The 20,057-nt window shown below is 35.1% G+C and overlaps 1 protein-coding gene and 1 non-coding gene across 2 annotated transcripts in view; one reads left to right on the forward strand and one right to left on the reverse strand.

Annotated features, from left to right (window-relative positions):
- DACH2 (dachshund family transcription factor 2) overlaps positions 1 to 20,057 on the reverse strand; it is a 798,949-nt gene that overhangs the window by 304,900 nt on the left and 473,992 nt on the right. The window lies entirely within an intron of this gene.
- Positions 5,671 to 5,773, forward strand: LOC122691058. The gene has a single exon (XR_006340303.1). It is a non-coding gene; the product is annotated as a U6 spliceosomal RNA (small nuclear RNA).

Here is a 20,057-nt window from a genome sequence, read left to right on the forward strand (position 1 = left end):
CAAAGTAGTAATCCAAATTGTCCAAGCCAGGCTTCAACAGTAGGTAAACCATGAACTTCCAGATGTTCAAGCTGGATGTAGAAAAGGCAGATGAACCAGAGGTCAAATTGCCAACATCTGCTGGATCATCAAAAAGGCAAAAAATACCAGAAAAACGTCTACTTCTGCTTTATTGATTACTTCAAAGCCTTTGCTTGTGTAGATCACCACAAACTGTGGGAAATGCTACAAGAGATGGGAATGCCAGACTACCTTACCTGCCTCCTGAGAAATTTGTATGCAGTTCAAGAAGCTACAGTTAGAACAAGACATTGAACAACAGACTAGTTCCAAATTAGTAAAGGAGTACTTCAAGACTGTATATTGTTAGCTTGCTTATTTATCTTATATGCAGAATACATCATGCGAAATCCTGGGCTGGATGAAGCACAAGCTGGAATGAAGATTTCTGGGAGAAATATCAATAACCTCAGACACACAGATGACACCATCTTTATGGCAGAAAGTGAAGAAGAGCTAAAGAGCCTCTCAATGAAAGTGAAAGAGGAGAGTGAAAAAGCTGGCTTAAAAGTCAACATTCAAAAAACAAAGATCATGGCATCTGGTCCCATCACTTAGTGGAAAACAGATGGGAAACAATGGAAACATTGAGAGACTTCATTTTGGGGGGCACCAAAATAACTGCAGATGGTGACTGCAGCAATGAAATTAAAAAACGGTTGCCCTTTGGAAGAAAAACTATGACCAACATAGATAGCATATTAAAAAGCAGAGACATTACTTTGCTGACAAAGGTCCAACTAGTCAAGGCTAAGGTTTTTCCAGTAGTCATGTATGGATGTGAGAGTTGAACTATAAAGAAAGCTGAGTGCCGAAGAATTGATGCTTTTGAACTGTGGTGTTGGAGAAGACTCTGGAGTGTCCCTTGGACTGCAAAGACATCAAATTAGTCAATCCTAAAGGAAATCAGTCCTGAATATTCATTGGAAGGACTGATGCTGAAGCTGAAATTGAAGTACTTCGGCCATGTGATTCAAAGAGCCAACTCATTAGAAAAGACTGATGCTACGAAAAATTGAAGGCAGGAGGAGATGGAGGACGATAGAGGATGAGACAGTTGGATGGCATCACAGACTGGGTGGACATGAGCTAGAGCAAGCTCTGGGAGTTGGTGATGGACCAGAAAGCCTAGTGTGCTGCAGTCCATGGGGTCACAAAGAGTCAGACACAATTGAGCGGCTGAACTGGAACTGGAATAAGAATGAAAGATGCCTTTAAAAATGAAAGTGTTATAATTATAGGTAAATATCTACATAAACATCTAGAAGCATAAAAGTTGTTTTCAGTAACTGAATTTGAAAGTGGTAACTTTTATGTTATGTCTAAATTACATATATTTAACTGACTGAAAATGATTTGGAAAGGCAGAGACTCATTGATACTGGGGAAATATTTACCTTCTGCATTTTCTAATACTTGTGCATTTACTCTTGTAACCATAGCACCTTTCATACTTGTTCACCTACCTTCATAACACTCACGGCTAGTCAGTATAATTATTGACCAAGTCATAAAAACAGCCCTTATAATCATTTACACTCACTCCCTAATCTACAATTCAACATAACAATATGAAAATGCCCCAAATATCATAATTTCATGTGCATGCACATGTGCCCCTTGTGTGTGATTATTATCATTGTAGTATACAGATATTCAAACTCCAACTTCAGATTTAGAGTGGTGAGAAAAGTTCTTAAGAGTAACAAGAACATTAATGAATATCTAAACCAACCTCTCCATCTTACAAATGAAAAATTGGATCCTAAAGAGGAAAAGTGAGAGACAATACAATATAGAGAGTAGGGCTAGGATAAGAACTCAAGTATCCTGATGTGTACCCAAGGTGCTTTGTCCACTAAATCCCACCTTCTTAATCTTGATTTTAATTTCATTAAAACTCTCTAAAACGGGTCTTATAGATATGCATTATAAGTCACTGACTGGAACAAGGGAGAAATTATGTCATATAACTTCTCAGGGCTTCAGATTACTCAATATGCAAAATGAAGGAGTTGAACTAAACGATCCTTACATTCCTTATGAAGTGATAATTCTGATTAGATTTACTTTGTACTGTATAACTTTCTCATACTTCTGGTTTTGTATTATCCATGTATGCTCTAAAGCAAAATTGTTATTGCATTCTTTTCTCACTAGTAAGCAAGTGTTAGACTTACAACTTAGTTGATTTATAGCCCTCAAACTAGAAGTGCAATGGGAAAAAAAATTAATGTTTTGTAGTAAAATTTACAAGGGAAAAAAGTGAATTTGGATTTATAGCACTGAACAAAAATCAAGGCAATTTTATAGTTTCCTATTTGGATGAACTGTGTCCATCTTTTCATATGTTTGAAAGCTTTTCTGTCAAAACTGTGAATAAGTAAATTAACTAAAGGAGAACTATGAGTAATCAAATATTGAGGTTTGCAATTATTTAAATGAAATGGTGGGCCAGTTTATTGCAATATGGTTTTGTTATTAAAATAGCATTTAATTAAATTAATGGTGCTGCATTAATAATATCTCTCCAAAAATGAAAAACAGTTTTATATCTCCCTCATTATATCTCTCTACAGTCAAGTACTGCATGTTGGCTTGTTTATTGTTTACATTCAAAGCTATGTTGGGTTGAATATGGTGTACTAAAATATGAATAATTAAGCATCTGACAATATGAAATGATAATGTGATATACCACATTGAATCTAATGGAAACAATTTTGAAATTCCCTATAAATAAACTGGGTAGATGTAAGCCTTTTCAGAGGTAGTATTCAGGCTCATTTTCAGGAAATGCTTGTGCTCTGAACTCTGTTATTTGAAAAAATATATGGACTCCAAAAGATTTAGAACTCAACTAACAGGAAAGCCATACAAATGTAAGAATAGAATGAAAGAGCAGAGAAGCCACATGCAAGTAGTTACAGACCACTTAAATGAAGAGCAAATATTACAGTGATTCTTGGGAATCACCACTCAGGGATAGATACGAAATTAAAAACTACTCAGCTCAGCACCATGGCTATGAGGGAAAGGCTGTCAAACATAGGTATATGCAGAGTTGGTAAAACAATTGCAGCTGTATCTGGGCTAGACATCAGCAAAGCCATCAAATGATGTGAGCACTAGAAACCTGCTATATGGTCATGAATATTTTGTTCAGTTCAGTTCAGTCACTCAGTCGTGTCTGACTCTATGTGACTCCATGAACTGCAGCATGCCAGGCCTCCCTCTCCATCACCAACTCCCAGAGTTTACTCAAACTCATGTCCATTGAGTTGGTGATGCCATTCAACCATATCACCCTCTGTCATCCCCTTCTCCTCCTGGCCTCAATCTTTCCCAGCATCAGGGTCTTTTCAAATGAGTCAGCTCTTCGCATCAGGTGGCCAAAGTATTGGAGTTTCAGCTTCAACATCAGTCCTTCCGATGAACATTCAGGACTGATTTCCTTTAGGATGGACTGGTTGGATCTCCTTGCAGTCCAAGGGACTCTCAAGATTCTCCAACACCACAGTTCAAAAGCAACAATTCTTCGGCACTTAGCTTTCTTTATAGTCCTACTCTAGTTTGTACACTTTGTTAAGTCACAGATAGATATGAAGAGAAGATACACTCAATCTTTGCTAAAGTTCAGCTTATTATAAAAAAACAACATATTGGAGAATGCAAAATAAGGCAGTGAAGTGGCCATTCAGAATGGAGCCAGAGATAGGAAAATGATGATTACTAAGGGTTGGGAGGGCAAGCACCATTGCACAGTAGAGAGTGCAACCAAACCAGGAACCCAGGAGGAGGCTGACTTCTGCTTTGAGCAAACTGCTGACCTCGAGCCTGAAGTGCCTGACAAAATTTGAGGTTGCCAAGCAAACTTTTATTTTCCTATAGACTATTACAAAAATGAATAAAAAGGCATGTTAAATGCCTTTGAGATTCTAATAATCTCTTCAAATGCTCCAATTACATCTAATGTTAAAAGATTAAAGGCAACAAAGAAACATCATATTAAACTTATACCAATATCTTTTAAATTATTTTCCGTTTGCCTGCTTGTTCCACGAAATGTTAAGAGAATTGCTGAAAAAAGTGAGGATAGTTCGGAAGGTGAGGGAGTTTCATGACGAATTGAGTTAACACTAGGTTGGAAAAAACAAACATTATATAGCACTTATCATATGCCACATAGTTGTAAGTTCTTTACATATTTACTTATTTAATATTTACAAAACACTTCAGAGGGAAGTAGCATCAGTATTTCCATTTTTCAGATGATGAAACTGATTCCCAGAAACTGAGAAACCTGTCGAATGTCAAATGAAAAACCTTTCGAAATTAACCTTCAAGGCTAAGCCTTGAAGTTTGTATTTAAACTCAGGTACATTGATTCCAGGTTTCTTTAATGCAGATATTTTCAAAGTTTATAATATGGTAATATTTATTGTGACTTTCCAAAAGAGGTAGAGAGTACACTATTTTCTAAACTTTTGCAATAATAGAACTTGTTTTTACAGAATATCTATTAAAGACTCAAAAGGCACCACTAATCCATAGAATGAAGTTTGAGAAATACTGTTGTAAACCTTTTTTTTTTTTTTTTTTTAACTTGGATGCATGCTTAACTTCAACTACTTTGACACTATTTATTTCTCTGTTTTTTGAAATATATATTTATATAAATATATATCAGGAATTTTTACATAGTTATACATTTAAATTTAGGAATTTTCAGTTTACACAATGTTAACTACTATCTCAGTTTTCACAGTTTACATACAATTAACTACTATCTCATTGGCTTATACTTGCCCTTGGTGATACCATTTTAAGTTAGAAATGTTCCAGGTTTTTAAGCATAGTCACTGACAATTATTATATTGTTGGTACCTCTCAATAGACCATTTCTTTCTCATGAAAATTTGAGCTATAAAAATTCTTCAAATGGTACACACAAGTTCTTATAGGTTATACCTGTCCCTAGGTACTTTACTTGAGCATTTTTATACAGTATTATACAGTAGACATGTCAAGATAATTTCTAGAGTCTTGCAGCCCTGACATCCAATTGGTCTGATTTTCAAACCAGAATTGGTGCATCCAGCAAATATCATTGTAAGTCTAAGGGGAGTGTTGCATTAGACATAGATTAATGGTAACAAAACACCTCAAATTTCTGAAATTAGGGCGAAGAATTAGCTATTCCCAGGAAGGCAGGGACCTAAGACAAATTGAAGCAGCTCCTTCCACAGCCCTTCCATCCTCAAGTGCAGGATTTTCTCAATATAGACCATCCCACCAAATAAGAAACCAACCTACTAGCCTATGAAATATAGAATCTCAGATATCAGACAACTTCAAAAAGCTTCAGAAATAATTAAAAGCTAACTATGACAAAACCCACTGAAATGTTGTGAAGTAATTAGCCTCCAACTAATAAAAAAATAAATAAAATAAATAAATACAAATGGAGTATAATCTATAAAAAAAAAAAAAAGCTAGCACTTCATATATCATAATGACCTTGGAAACTGTTGGACTAGTCAACTTATTTTACTTTTTCTATTTCATTTCAAAGATATTCTTGATACTTTAAAAAATATATTTGGGTATCAGCTTCAGTAGCTCATATACTAAAATTAGAACAAAACAGAGAAAACTACCATGGTCCCTGCACAAAGATAAAATGTGAATTTGTGGAGTGGTCAATATTTTTGGTGATATTTGCACAACAGTGTACTAAATGCCACAGAATAGTAGTCATAAAATTGTAGACTTTATACCATGTATATTTTATCAGAGGAAGAGAAAACATAATTGGTCAAGTTAGTGATCTCTTACAAATTAAAAACATATTATCATGGATGTAAAATAAGAAAAATATTATTCAGTTCAGTTCAGTTCAGTCGCTCAGTCGTGTCCGAGGGGCCCCCTGTCCATCACCAACTCCCAGAGTTTACTCAAACTCATGCCCATCGAGTTGGTGATGCCATCCAGCCATCTCATCCTCTGTCCTCCCCTTCTCCTCCTGCCCCCAATCCCTCCCAGCATCAGGGTCTTTTCCAATGAGTCAAATATTATTAACATGGCATACTGCAAAATTTGTGGCTATTTTCTCCCATAGTTGCTCAAAGAAAGAATTTAAGTTTCATGGTATGCGTGTTGCCATTTGTTATTCAGCTGCTCAGTTACGTCCAGCACTTTATGATCCTATGGACTGCAGCACGACAGGCTTCCCTGTCCTTCACCAACTCCAGGGCTTGCTCAAACTCATGTCCATTGAGTCGGTGATGCTATAAAAGCATCTCATCCTCTGTCATCCCCCATCTCCTCCTGACTTCAATCTTTCCTAGCATCACAGTCTTTTCTAATGAGTCAGCTCTTTGCATCAAGTGGACAAAGTATTGGAGCTTCAGCTTCAACATCAGTCCTTTCAGCGAATATTCAGGACTGATTTTCTTTAGGATGGACTGCTTTGATCTCCTTGCACTCCAAGAGACTCTCAAGAGTCCTCTCCAACACCACTGTTTGAAAGCATCAATTCTTCAGGGCTCAGCCTTCTATATCGTCCAATTCTGACATCCATACATGACTACTGGAAAAAACATAGCTTTGACAAGGTGAACTTCTGTCAGAAAAGCAATGTCTCTGCTTTTTAATATACTGTCTAGGTTTGCCATAGCTTTTCTTCAAAGGAGCAAGTGTGTTTTAATTTCATGGCTGCAGTCGCCATCTGCAGTGATTTTGGAGGCCAAGAAAAGTCTGTCACTGATTGCTCCATCTATTTGTCATGAAATGATGGGACCAGATGCCATGATTTTAGTTTTATGAATGTTGAGTTTTAAGCCAGCTGTTTCAACCTCCTCTTTCACCTTCATCAAGAGGCTCTTTAGTTCCCCTTTGCTTTCTGCCATAAGGGTGGTGTTATCTGCATATCTGAGGTTTCTTATATTTCTCCTGGCAATCTTGAATCCAGCTTGTGATTCATCCATTCCAGCATTTCTCATGATGTACTCTATGCAAGTTAAATAAGCAGGGTGACAATACAGAGCCTTGACATATTTCTGTCCCAATTTTGAGCAAGTCCATTGTTCCATGTCCGGTTCTGACTGTTGCTTCTTGACCTGCATACAAATTTCTCAGGAGGCAGGTAAGGTGGTCTGGCATTCCCATTTCTTGAGGAATTTCCCACAGTTTCCTGTGATCCACACAGTCAAAGGCTTTAAGTAGTCAATGAAGAGGAAGTAGATGTTTTTCTGGAATTCTCTTGCTTTTTCTATGATCCAACGGATGTTGGCAATTTGATTTCTGGTTCCTCTGCCTTTTCTAAATTCAACTAGTACATATGGAGGTTCTCAGTTCACGTACTGTTGAACCCTCACTTGGAGAATTTTCAGCATTACTTTGCTGGCATATGGAATAAGTGCAATTGTACAGTAGTATGAATATTCTTAGGCATCGCCTTTCTTTGTGATTGGAATGAAAACTGACCTTTCCAGTCCTGTGGCCACTGCTGAGTTTTCTAAATTTGCTGGCATATTGAGTGCAGCACTTTCACCACATCATCTTTTAGGATTTGAAATATCTCTACTCGAATTCCATCACTTCCACTAGCTTTGTTCATAGTGATGCTTCCTAAGATCCACTTGACTTCACACTTCAGGATGTCTGGCTCTAGGTGAGTGATCACACCATCAAGGTTATCTGGGTCATTAAGACCTTTTTTGCATAGTTCTGTGGATTCTTGCCCTCTCTTCTTATCTTCTGCTTCTGTTAGGACCATACCATTTCTGTCCTTTATTGTGCCCATCTTTGAATGAACTGCTCCCTTGGTAACTCTAATTTTCTTGAAGCAATCATCAGTCTTTCCCATTCTATTGTTTTCCTCTATTTCTTTGATTGATCACTGAGGAAGACTTTCTTATCTCTCCTTGTTATTCTTTGGAACTCTACATTCAGATGGTTGTATCTTTCCTCTTCTCCTTTGTCTTTCACCTCTTTCCTTTTCTCAGTTATTTGTAAGGCCTCCTCAGACAACCATTTTGCCTCTTTGCATTTCTTTTTCTTGGGGATGGTTTTGATCACCGCCTCTTGTACAATGTGACAAACTTCCACCCATAGTTATTCATGCACTCTCTCTATCAGAACTAATACCTTGAATCTATTTGTCACTTCCACTGTATATTCATTGGGGATTTGATTTAAGTCAGACCTGAATGGCCCAGTGGTTTTCCCTACTTTATTCAAATTTGAGTCTGAATTTTGCAATATGGAGTTCATGATCTGAGCCACAGTCATGCATGTTAGGCAAAATTAACTTCTATTTTGAAATGTCCTTTACTCTAACAATGGTGCCAGCAAGAATATATACAATATAACATACAGCCATTTGAACTTTAATTTACAGAAACATGCAGCCACACACAAGAGTCATATTCCTAAAAGAAAGCTAAAGAAAACAGTGATCCATTAACTCAATTTAATTTTGATTTGCAAATCAATAATAATAGTAATCAATCAAAGTGAAACATGCATTTAAATGATTTGGCATTGCAATGCAGCAAGTATCACCAATTAATAGAAAGGAGAGAGCATTAACAGAATTAATAGGAAAGAGAAACCAACCTAGCCAAGTTCAAATTTATAACAAAAATCAAGTTTCCTTTAAGATAGCTTCCATATTGAAAGGAAATTCAATTTACTAAACATATTTTTGAAATGTGTATTTCAGGAACTCAGAATTGTTTAGGAGAGAGAGACTTATCACTGAGGATATTAATATGAAAAAGTGATCAGTGGTTGTTATGGAATTTCATTTTCTCTACATGGTTTGTACTGCTCGCTGCAACTATAAGACTTTTCTTCCTGCTGCATTTTGGAAAGCTAGTTTTGCCTGTGTGAAAACCCAGCAACATGCTTAAGAGTTAGATAAAGTAAAATATATTATGTCTAGAAGGCAAATTCAAGAGGAAAACTCCCTATTCATTTTAGAAGAAATGGGAGTTTAGCCTCAAATTAAAATGTATTTTTGTCTAACATTGAGCTGAATTGCTAACTCCTGTGTAGCAGATAATGAAAACTCAAATGTATTTTGTGTTCATTAAAAGGTATCAAAATGCTACTACAAGAATATTGTTGTTTAGACACTAAGTCATGTCTGACTCTTTTGCAGTACAGACTCATTTACTGTTGCTAACCAACCTTCTCTGTCCTGGGATTTCCTCGGCAAGAATACTGAAGTTGGTGTCTTTTCCTAGTCTAGGGGATCTTCCTGACCCAGGGATTGAAGCAGTGTCTCCCACATTAACAGGTAGATTCTTTAGCACTGAGTCAGCAGAGAAAATGACCATTTACATCTTAGGAACCAGTGAATTAAAATGGATGGGAATTGGGTGAATTTAATTCAGATGACCATATCTACTGTGGTGGGCAAGAATCTCTTAGAAGAAATGAAATAGCCCTCATAGTCAACAAAGAGTCTGAAATGCAGTACTTGGTTGCAATCTAAAAAATGATAGAATAATTTCAGTTCCTTTCCAAGGCAAACCATTCAACATCACAGTAATCCAAGTCTATGCCCCAACAACTACTGTCAAAGAAGCTGACACTGAATGGTTCTCTGAAGACCTACAAGACCTTCTAGAACTAACACCAAAAAAGGATGTCCTTTACATCATAGAGAATTGGATTATAAAAGTAGGAAGTCAAGAGATATCTGGAAAACAGGCAAGTTTGGCCTTGGAGTACAAAATGAAGCAAGCCAAAAGGTAACAGAGTTTTATCAAGAAAACACTGATCACAGCAAACACCCTCATCCAACTACAGAAGAGACCACTCTACACATGGACATCACCAGAAGGTCAGCGCTGAAATCAGACTGATTATATTCTTTGCAGCCAAAGATGGAAAAGCTCTATATAGTCAGTTAAAACAAGACCTGGAGTTGACTGCACAAAGACCATGAGTTCCTTATTGTAAAATCCAGGCCTAAATTGAATAAAGTAGGGAGAACCACTAGGCCATCCACGCATTACCTAAACCAAATCCCTTATGATTACATAGTGGAGGTGACAAATAGATTCAAGGGATTAGGTCTGGTAGACAGAGTGCCTGAAGAGCTATGGACAGAAGCTCCTAACATTCTACAGGAGGTACAGATGTGAAAGTTGTACCATAAAGAAGGCTGAATATGGAATAATTGATGATTTCAAATTGTGCTTCTGGAGAAGACTCCTGAGTGTCCCTTGGACTTCACAGAGATCAAACCAGTCAATCCTAAAGAAAATCAACTCTGAATGTTCACTGGAAGGACTGATGCTGAAGCTGAAGCTCCAATACTTTGGCCATCCTAATGCAAGGAGCCAACTCATTGGAAAAGACCCTGATGTTGGGAAAGATTGAAGATAAAAGGAGAAGGGGACAGCAGAAGATGAGATGGTTAGATAGCATCACCAACTCAATGGACATGAATTTGAGTAGACTCCAGGAGACAGTGATGGCAGAGGAGCCTGGAACATACAGTCCATGGGGTTGCAGTCTGACACTACTTAAAAACTCAACAACAACAAAGAGAATATTAAACTTGATTCCAAATCACCTTCTATAAAGGTAATTCGTTTCCAAAAGGTCACAGTCACTCATGGCTTGTAAGTAGATGGTTTTCCATTGTACATGCCATAAGTGCTAGATAATCAGGTGTGCAATAAATTCTCCATTCTTCTATATAGTAGTCCTCAAACACTGCCATGGTCTGTTGCCCAGAGGGCTACTACAATGATTCTGTTATCTGTGTTCAACATTATAATATTTGCAGCCTAAATATTTATGTACTACTTAAATTAAACCCCTAAAATCTACCAAAGCATCTAGAAACATTGGTTGGTTATAAAAAAAAAAAAAAAAAAAAAAAACAACCACACACACACATACACTTTCTGATAATCTGCATATTTATAATAGTCAAGATGTAACATATAACATCAAGAAAGACCTGAGAAAATTGCAAGGAGAGTGTTTCTCTTATGTGCCAAATTATGTCCCAAATCATGATTTTAATAATACTGCATGAGGAATCTGAAGTGATGCATGTTAAAATTGGACTTTTCTATAGCTAGTTATAAGCCTATATTACCCTCTCTCAGAATCAATATTCTTGTCTTAAAAGTTAGGTTCATGGAAGCAGCCATGATGTCCTTCAATAGGTAAATGGAAAAAATAAAATGTGGTACATCCAGGCAATGGAATATTATTTAGTGATACAAACAAACGAGTTAGCAAGTCACGAAAAGACATGGAGGAAACTTAAATACATATTACTAAGTGAAAGATCCAGCCTGAGAAGGCTACATACTATGTGATTCCAACTATATGACATTCTGAAAAAGGACAAATCACTGAAATAATGCAAAGATAAGTGTTTGTCAGGGATGGGGACAAATAGGCAGATCATGGCATTTTTAGGGCAATGAAAATACTGTATAATATCATAATGATGCATGTATATCATTCATTTGTCCAAAACAAGAGAATGCACAGCACCAAGAATGAACTCTAAGGTAAAGTGTAGACTTTGGATTACAATGATGTGACAATGTAGGTTTATCCTTATTAACAAATGCACCATTCTGCTGAGTGATGTTGATAATGGGGAAAGCTAAGTGTTTTTGTGAGGATGTAGGGGAGAAATTGTGATAGTATAGAGTATACAGGAAATCTCTATACTTTTCTCTCAACTTTATTGCAAACCTAAAACTGCTCTAAAAATATTGTCTTTAAAAATATGAGATTCAATTTGTTAACTTTCAGTGAATCTGCATGGAAAAATTAGTTCCAAGATAGCCATTTATTGAGTTGTTATGTATTCTTTTTTTAATTTATTTATTTTTAATTGAAGGATAATTGCTTTACAGTATTGTGTTGATTTCTACCAAACATCAACATGAATCAGCCAAAGGTTTGCCTATGTCCCCTTCCACTTGAACATCCCTTCCACATCCCTCCCCATTGTACCCCTCTAGGTTGTTACCAAGCCCTGGTTTGAGTTCCCTGAGTCATACAGCAAATTTTCATTGGCTATCTATTTTACATATGGTAACATGTGTTTATATATATATATATAAATATATATATATAATATATATATAACATATATATTATATGTTATATACAGTATGTACATATAATTATATGTTAATCATGTTGCTTCTATATAGGCTGCAATCTCTTTACTTGAAGAAATTATTATTATTTTTATATTGTTCTTAAATTTCTTACATTCCTTGGTGCTTGGCATAGTAGTGGGTACTTGGTAGTGCCCAGTAAAGGACTGAAGAATAATCAAATGTATATTAGAAGGGACAGGGCCAGGAGGCAGGAAAAGGTCTACTTTAGTTGCTGAACAATAGTCATTTTGCATAATTCTCTAGTAGAAGGTCTATTTTGCATTGTTTGCACAATCACATTCTGCCTGACCCTACCATCAAGACATGACAACAAACATGAGAAATGGGGAAAGAGATGGTTCACTCAAACGCAAACTGCCAATAGTTCTGTTTTGTTTTACTTTTGCTGTCTGATGATGTCATTCTTTATCATCAGCTTATGCTTATGCTTACTGAAGCAGTATATATCAAGCATCTGTTTTAGAAGGATAAGCAATATGCAATATTAAACATAATTATGTCAAAAATTTTGCAACAGAATTAGTCTTATTTGCAATTTAAGAAGCACATGAAGTTAACCATAGGTGTATTGATGTAAATGTATGAATAAATGTATGGTCACCTCTCAAAGGCTTCCATTTGTATAATATTTAAATAAATGTGAATGCTAATTCTTTCAAAAACAAAACTTTAAGGAGATTAATTCTAAAACTCTGAAGGTATATAGACAAAGGGAAAAAGTCTAAATTATGTCCACTATGATAATAATAATATTCAGTTATATGTATATGTTCCTACATGTTTTCAGATAGATAGATAATTATGTCCCTATTGGCTATCAGAATGTGTAATTACTTGAAGCTACCTGAAACAACCAACAACAACAACATGAACATTTGTCATATGATTTACAAGGAAGAGAAAATAAGTACCATGAGAACCTGGCTCTTATTCTGGAATCTTCAAAGGACACAAGGTATCTGGCAAGACTATTTTCAAAGTTTACGTTACTTTGCCTCATAAAATGCAGTGTGATAATTCAGACTTTTGTCACTTTTGAAACATATCAGTCCATTACATATTTAACAACCAAGAATAATAAGAAATTTAGTATTGTTATTTCCATATTAAAACTCCACTAAATTTCTAAGACCAGGAAAACCTGGCTGTCAGAGTTTTGACATGGATAAGGACTCTTCCACATCATATGATATTTTACTTTAAATAGAGCTACCTTCTGGGAACAATATCATTGCCAGGAAGGGCAGGATTTAGAAAATTGTGAGATATTGCCGCTCAACACTAAAAATGTATCCACTGAACATGATTTTCCCCTAAAATTTCTGTGGATAATATTTTCCTCAGTTGAGTCATTATAAAACATGTTTGAACTACAGGCATCCAGTATTCATTATAGCCCAATAGAATAAAGAGTTACAAAGGATAATTCTGACTCCTATCCATCTTTCTCAAGAACATTATTATTTGACTGCATACAATTTAGTGCTTGGGTGACAGAAAAATAAATGGAAATCAAATAATTAGGCCAGAATATTAATAGTGGACACACACACACACACACACACACACACACACACAAGCATGTACATGTAATAAAAATGATTTGTCATGGAATTGGGGGCTGATGAATTATTTATAAGGTGGCAAATTCATTCTGGTTTCCTGAATTCTGTCACAGTCTTATTAACAACAAATTCAGAAAGAGATACAAACCATTTTTTTTTATACTTCAACCAATAACTTGAGGTTGTTAAAGGGGCACACAAACTCAAATGAATCAACTTAATAGAAGTCATGAGGAAATTTATCTCTTTCCTAAACATTTTTCCAGTCAGAATTTGAAATATTTTTGGTAATAATATGTCTGACCTCAAAACTGCTATAGCTAGAGATAAACAAACACACAGCTGGGAGATAGATGAGGACAGAATGGTCTAGCAAAATGTTAGGAAAACTATATCATCTTGATGATGAGACAGGGAGCTCCCTCTTTTGTGGAACTGTGAATTTCCACAGCTTTTATTCCTGTGAATAAGATACTATGTCTAGAACCAATAAATAAGAACAGAAACATCATCCCAGATTCCAGTTCGCTAAGCTATGTTCTACTTATTCCCTTTCATTTCAATTTACTTGTTCCTTTTTCTTTGTTATCCTCCTATATCTTTGATGTGGTTGGAAGACTGTGTTTCCATACTGTGGTAATTTGTAGAAACAGAGTGGCATAAATCATGGCTTTCTCTAGTATCATTTCAATATGATCTGTACCACCATTCTGTACCATCGTTGTTTAGAGATGCCAGTAACGAAGCCATTCAACTCTTCCAAATTAAACATCTTTTAACAAGTTATTACTCTCTATTTTTTTAAATAAGATACAAATAGTTTATTATGAGTGATAAGTGTAACAATAACTTTATTTTTTTTCTTTCATTTTGTAAAATTTATTTATTCATTTTAATTTACAATATTGTATTGGGTTTGCCATACATTGGCTTGAATCCATGCTGGATGTACATGTGTTCCCCATCCTGAACCCCCCTCCCACCTCCCTCCCCATCCCATCCCTCTGGGTCATCCCAGTGCACCAGCCTCGAGCACCCTGTCTCACACATTTTGAAACTGGACTGGCAATTCATTTCACATATGATAATTTGGATGTTTCAGTGCCATTCTCCCATATCATCCTGCCCTCGCCATCTCCCTCAGAGTCCAAAAGACTGTTCAATACATCTGTGTTTCTTTTGCTATCTTGCATACAGGGTTATTGTTACCCCCTTTCTAAATTCCATATATATGTGTTAGTATACTTTATTGGTGTTTTTCTTTCTGGCTTACTTTACTCTGTATAATAGGCTCCAGTTTCATCCACCTCATTAGAAGTGATTCAAATGTATTCTTTTTAATGGTTGAGTAATATTCCATTGTGTATATGTACGACAAATTTCTTATCCATTCATCTGCTGATGGGCATATAAGTTTCTTCCATGTCCTGGACATTATAAACAGTGCTGCAATGAACATTAGGATACACGTGTCTCTTTCAATTCTGGTTTCCTCAGTGTGTATGCCCAGTAGTGGGATTGCTGGGTCATGTGGCAGTTCTATTTTCAGTTTTTTAAGGCATATCCACACTGTTCTCCATAGTAGCTTTACTAATTTGCATTCCCACCAACAGTGTTAAGATGGTTCCCTTTTCTCCACACCCTCTCCAGCATTTATTGCTTATAGACTTTTGGATAGCAGCCATCCTGACTGGCGTGTAATGGTACCTCATTGTGGTTTTGGTTTGCACTTCTCTGATAATGAGTGATGTTGAGCATCTTTTCATGTGTTTGTTAGCCATCTGTATGCCTTCTTTGGAGAAATGTCTGTTTAGTTCTTTGGCCCACTTTTTTGATTGGGTCTTTTATTTTTCTGGGATTGAGCTGCAGGAGTTGCTTGTATATTTTTGAGATTAATTCTTTGTCTGTTGCTTCGTTTGCTATTATTTTCTCCCATTCTGAAGGGTCACTTTTCACCTTACTTATAGCTTCCTTTGTTGTGCAGAAGCATTTAATTTTAATTAGGTCCCATTTGTTTATTTTTGCTTTTATTTCCAATATTCTGGGAGGTGGGTCATTGAGGATCCTACTGTGGTTTATGTCAGAGAGTGTTTTGCCTATGTTTTCCTCTAGGAGTTTAATAGTTTCTGTTCTTACATTTAGATCTTTAATCCATTTTGAGTTTATTTTTTTGTATGGTGTTAGAAAGTGTTCTAGTTTCATTCTTTTACAAGTGGTTGACCAGTTTTCCCAGCACCACTTCTTAAAGAGATTGTCTTTTCTCCATTGTATATTCTTGCCTCCTTTGTCAAAAATAAGGTGTCTGTAGGTGCATGGATTTATCTCTGGGCTTTCTATTTTGTTCCATTGATCTATATTTCTGTCTTTATGCCATTACCATACTGTCTTGATGACATGTGGCTTTGTAGTAGAGCCTGAAGTCAGGCAGGTTGATTCCTCCAGTCCCATTCTTTGTTCTCAAGATTGCTTTGGCTATTCAAGGTGCTTTTTTTTTTTGTATTTCCATAAAAATTGTGAAATTATTTGTTCTAGTTCTCTGAAAAATACCATTGGTAGCTTGATAGGGATTGCATTGAATCTGTAGATTGCTTTGGGTAGTATACTCATTTTGACTATATTGATTATTCTGATCCATGAAAAATGGTATATTTCTCCATCTATTTATGTCCTCTTTGATTTCTTTCACCAGTGTTTCAATAGGTTTCTATATATAAGTCTTTTGTTTCTTTAGGTAGACATATTCCTAAGTATTTTATTCTTTTGTTGCAATGGTGAATGGTATTGTTTCCTTAATTTCTCTTTCTGTTGTCTCATTGTTAGTGTATAGGAATACAAGGGATTTCTGTGTGTTAATTTTATATCCTGCAACTTTACTGTATTCATTGTTTAGCTCTAATAATTTTCTGGTAGAGTCTTTAGGGTTTTCTATGTAGAGGATCCTGTACTCTCTACTTTAAAAAAAAATAAGAAACAAAACTTTAGTTACATGTACTGTAACTTTTTTTTTTGGCAAGTGCCATGCATCTTAGAAAGACTGACACATTAAAAAAAAAAAAAGTTTCCTCTGGCTGGTTGCAATTGAATTGAGGGCATAAAAATTCTAAAATGTTCCCTATAAAATAATCAGATATTTTAGTTAGAATTTCTTTTACCCAAACTTTCAAACACATCAGAGTTTAAGCAGCATTACTACAAACTCATACATTAGGAATCTAAATGGGGTTCTTGAGTCCATAAAATGAACTAAGAATTTCAGAACTCACTTTTTTTATAGTTCTACACTCCTTCTCAGCGTGACTACCTAAAGAACTTCCTAAGTGATACCCCAGCCTCTAATTCTTCCCCCACAGTACATCTAATACTTATTTCTCAGTAATATTTTAATAGCATTGTTTTCACATTCCTCACTCACACCAAAAATGTTTAGAGGTTCACTACTGCCTGTAGAATAAAATCCAGAACTGGTAGTTACAACTCCTCACAGTGTGTTCCCACCCATCTCTACAGGTAAATCTCCAATTTTTTCCATTATATACCACATATTATAACCAGACTGAACACTCTGTTGCCCATACAAACTCAGTAGTAGCTCATCTTCACATCTTTGTAGATTATATCTTTTCTCTGGAATGCTTTTATCCCTGTCTTGACAACTGCAGCCTAAACAATCTTTAAAGCACAATTTAATGCCATCAACTCCAAAAAGCTTTAATTCCTACTCCTGGAAATCTCTTCTTTGTAGGTTCCCACAGTACTTTACATAGACACATTCATATGAACATACTTATTACTTTCTGCCCTATTATGAGTATGTCTAGAAGTATCCCTCATTTTCCCACCTAAAATGGAGGTTGTGATGTTTTAGTTTTGTAATCATAGCAGGATACAGAATGCTGTCTTGCAGTATGCAGTACTTGATAAAGACGTGTCTAATGAATTTACCATTCTATAGAAAGAGGTTTATTAAAAGCATTATAAAGATCTTTGATACTCAGAATGTAGTCATATATATGGGTAAACAGTACTCACATACACACATATATATATTGACCTCAAACACCATTTTTTTCTATTTAACTCGGTTAATCACTATGTATTCTCATTTCTCTTTTTTCTTTTATGTATCATGGAAATTTCCCTATAGTTTACTTAAAATATTAAATAAATAATGAAAATTATATAATCCTTCCTAGTGGTTTTAAAATAATTTTAAAACGAAGTTTTTACTAAAAAAAATATCTATGGAGAAAAAATTTTTCCTTGATTAGCCATAGAGTAGCTATAACTAGTGAGGAGGAAATTATATTACAAATGAGCAGCTATCTGTTATCAAATTACAAGGCATTTTCATCAAAGGACCTGAAAAAGGCAGCAAACTGACCAGTTAACATGCTTTCCCTGACCTGGGGGGATTTTTTTCCTGTTAATAGCTTTTGAAGAATGCTTCCTTTTGATTCTTGTCTCTGACACAAAAATGATTGTCCCATTTAACCAGTCTTCTATCACATATATCAGAGAATCCTATTTACTCACACACTACTCGAACATTAAACACAATAGAGTGATTCTCTCTAGAAGAAAAATTTAAAGATTGACATTTTTTTACCCTAAAAGGGGGTTGAGATCAAAAGCTAACTTTAATAGATGTTTGACTAAGGTCATACTCTCAGGAAATGGAACACTGAAGATAAAAGAAAAGAAATAGATTTGGTTTTTTATCTCAGTCAAATTCATTTGGCATTGTTTAGCTTTTATATAATATTTCAGTTTTAGGTGATATCATGACTGAAATGAATTAGCATTTTTCTTGATGCTTTAATAGCTCGGTATTACTTTGACGTTTAGCAAAGTTTAGTAAAACAGATTCCTGCTTTTTTTAGCTGGTAATACAATAATAGTTGCAAATATGTTTTCTTCATCTACAAGTGCCTCTAACATATGATAAACATCATATATCTTCAAAAATGTAAAAGAGAGCTCAAAATCCAAAATTTTCCTATGAAATACTCTTCAAAGAAAAGCATCATTGAAGACACCACAAATTTGTAAATAGCAAAAGATATTCTTATTTTTAAGTACACTTGATTGTACATTTTCCAGAACTGGAAGGGTTTATTGTTACTTTGTAGTTCATCATTGGACAATGCCAATGTGAAAGAAAAAAACAAAAGCTATTATTGAACACCCACTACTATATGTCAAGCACCGTTTAGGAACATTATATACATTATCTTATTTAATCTTCAAAACAACTCTGTTAAAATGCAAGGACTATTATGCTAATAATAAAAATGAGAAAAGTGAGAGTGAAATAAACTGATTAGTTTTGTCAGATCATATAGTGAATAAGTGATAAGGCATAACTTTGAATCAAGCTTTATCTAACACCAAAGTTCTATTATTTCCATTCTGCTCTTTAGCATTGATGGTACAGTGGTGAAGATAGCTACCTTCCATTCTGCTTTTTAACTATTAAAATGTTAAAACAAAAATTTAATTTTCTTAGTTCCATGAATTAAGTGAATTAAAACTACACCATATATACGTATATAAAATATGGGGCATTATTTGAGATGTGTGGAAGAGTTATACTGTTTATCAAGCACTTGTCAAAATAATCCATGCCCCTACAAATTTACTTTTGTCAAAGGCTTACATATTATCACCCTTAAGGTTTAGGATATGGTGTTTTATTTAATTATCCTAGTAATTTTCTCAATATGCCACTTCTCTTTAGCAGGTGCAAGCTATCTATGAATATCTACATGTTATAATGCTTTAAAAAAAAAAAAAGAAAAGAGATTTCTAGGTGACAGCTTCCCATAATCTATCAGAAGACTTTACTCAGTTGATACTTTTTTTTTTTAAGAAAAGGATCACCACAAAGATAAGTTACTGTAAAGAGAAGCTTGAGTTTCCAAATTAATAGATTAGCAAATGATTTTAGAAGGGGAAACAAAAGTCAAATGAAATATCATATACAGTAGCCTCTTTTTAACAGATTTTAAACTTCTGAACTTTATTAAAAGAGAGACCCACAGTTCCTATGTCACACTAACCTCAAAAAAGGTGGATGTCAATCAAAAAGATTAAGGACTCTCTGTACCGAAAATTGACAGCTACCCAGAATTGGACGTCCCTGCAAATCTACTTGTCTTTGAAAAACATATAGTAGATTAAGAAATTCTCTTTTCCCGCCTTTCTTTTATTTACTTTGCTTGTCAAAAGATTATTCAGTGCCATTTTATCCTCT

Source organism: Cervus elaphus, chromosome X (assembly GCF_910594005.1).
Source record: "Cervus elaphus chromosome X, mCerEla1.1, whole genome shotgun sequence".
In the NCBI taxonomy this organism is placed as follows: Eukaryota; Metazoa; Chordata; class Mammalia; order Artiodactyla; family Cervidae; genus Cervus; species Cervus elaphus.